Here is a 2,500-nt window from a genome sequence, read left to right on the forward strand (position 1 = left end):
CCCTTCCTCCCTCCACTCTCCCTTCCCTCCCTCTTTCCTCTCTTCTCTCCTTCCTCCTTCCCTCCCTCCCCTCCCCTCCTCTTTGCTCTCCTTCTCTTCTCTCCCCTCCCCTTCCTCCCTTCCTCTCTTCCCCTCTCCTTCACCTCCCTTCCTCCCTCCCTTCCCCTCCACCCATACCCAACTTCTTACCCACCCTCCCCTTCTACCCCCCCCTCAAAAAAAAAAGAAAAAAAGGAAAGGAAAAGGTTAAAAAAAAAAAGGAAAAAGAAAGAAAAATAGGATTAAAAAAGACAGAAATGCACCCTCATCACACGACAAATTTGCGGCTGTTAGTTCGCCAAACAGCGCCCTTGCCCCTCCTCTCCTCTCCCTCCTCTCTCCCCTCCTTCCTCCTTCTCCTTCTTCCCTCCCTTCCTTCTCTCTCTCTCCTCTCTCCCCCCTCCCCTCTTCCCTCCTCCCTCCCTCCTCTCTCCTCTTCCCTCAATCAGCTCCTACCTTCTCCTCCTGCCTCTCCTCCTTCCTCCCTCTCTCCTCCCTCCCTCTTCCCTCCTATCTCCCTCCTACCTTGCCTCCTCTCCCTCCCTCTCTCCTCTCTCCCTCTCCTCCCTCTTCCCTCAATCGCTCCTACCTTCTCTCCTCTCTCCTCCCTTCCTCCCTCCTCTCCCTCCCTCTTCCCTCTATCTCCTCCCTACCTTGCCTCCCTCCCTCCCTCCTCCCCTCTCCCCCTCCCTCCCTCTCTTCCACCTCAATCAGCTCCTACCTTCCCTGCCCACTCTGCCTCTCTCTTCCCTCCCTCTTCCCTCCTCTCTCCCTCTCTCCTTCCTCCCTCTCTCTCCCCTCCCTTCCCTCCCTTCCATCCCCCTACCCTCCCTCTCCGCTCTCTCTCCTCTTCTCCTCCCTCTCGCCTCCCCTACTCCCCTACCTTCCCTCCTCTCTCTTCCTCACCCCTCCCTCCCTCTCCTCCTCTCCCTCTCTTCCCCTCCCTCTCCTCTATCTCCCCTCTAGCTCTCCCTCCTCTCCCTCCCTCCTCTCCCCTACCTTCCCTCCTCCTCCCTCACCCCTCTCCTCCTCCCTCTCCCTCACCCCCTCCCTCTCCCCTCTCTCCTCTCACTCTGCCTAAATATTTGCTCGCTATCTTTTCCTCACTCCTCTGTTACCAAACCTTTTGCCTCCTCCTCTTTACTCTCCCTCTTTCAGCACTTTGCTTGTAACTCTTTCCTTCGCACTCGCGTCTAACACCCACTTTGGGGCAGTTGTATTTGATTTTAAATATTTGTGTACCTAAGTTTTGTATAAGGAATGGTGAGCCCGCACAGGGACTTATTAAGTAAGGGTGAGGATAGCCTAAGTTACCTTTTGAGATGTAATTTTACTTTTGTCTCAATAAACGTGTCAAAGTCAAAAAAGAAAAAAAAAAAAAGTCTTTTCGTGTTCTGGATTATTTTTTGCGATGTTTTTGTTGTTTTTTTTCTTTCTTTCTTTTTTTGTTAGTGGTTTCTTTGTTTTGCATTTTTTTTGCAAAGTTTTTTTTTTGAGATGGTTTTCTTATGTATTTTTATTTGATTTTATTTTTTGCATTTTTTTAGTTTTTGTTTTTTTCATTTTTTTTTTTAAATATGTTTAGAGGGGGAGGGGGTGTTATTGGTTTGTGTGTGTATATGGGAATATGTATGTATATTTATATGTAAATATGTATGCATACCTTATACGTGTATCTAAATATTTATGTATATCAATATGTGAATATGTATGTATATGTATGTTTAAATATATATATATATATATATATATTTATATATATGTATATTTATATATATGTATATTTATATATATATGTATATATATATTTATATATATATATATATATATATATTATATATATATATATATATATATATATATATATATATATATATGTATATATATTTATATTACATGGGGGAGGCGAGGGTGGTGGGCATAAGGACCGGGAGTTTATAACTGGCACTCACGATCTCAGAACTAGGTGCCAAGGGTTTTCGGAAAACAAGACTAAAAAACAAGGGGTGAATTTGAGGAAGGGGGAGGAAGGCAAAATGGAAAGAAAAAGAGAGAGAGAGAGAGAGAGAAAGAGAAAGGAGAGAAAGAGAGAAATGAGAAAAAGTGGGAAAGAAAGAAAGAGAAAGAAGAGAGAGTAAGGGAGAGAGAAAGAGACCTGTTAACTTCACAACACAACAAACAACAGAAATATCAAACAAACAAACACACAAACAACACGAAAACAAAAACCAAAAACCCAAAAAAAACAAAAACCTAATTCTATGGCAGACACACTGCAGACCAGACAAACAAACCACATTTCCCCCTCCCCCCTTCTCCCCTCTCCCTCTTCCCCCTCCCCCTCCTCCTCTCCTCCCTCCCTCCTCCCTCCTCTCCCCTCCTCCTCCTCTCCTCCCTCTCCTCCCTCTCCCCTCACTGCTCCTCTCACATCCCTCCTCCTGCTCTCACCCTCCTCACTCTC

The sequence above is a fragment of the Penaeus vannamei genome, chromosome 15 (assembly GCF_042767895.1).
Source record: "Penaeus vannamei isolate JL-2024 chromosome 15, ASM4276789v1, whole genome shotgun sequence".
Lineage (NCBI taxonomy): Eukaryota > Metazoa > Arthropoda > Malacostraca > Decapoda > Penaeidae > Penaeus > Penaeus vannamei.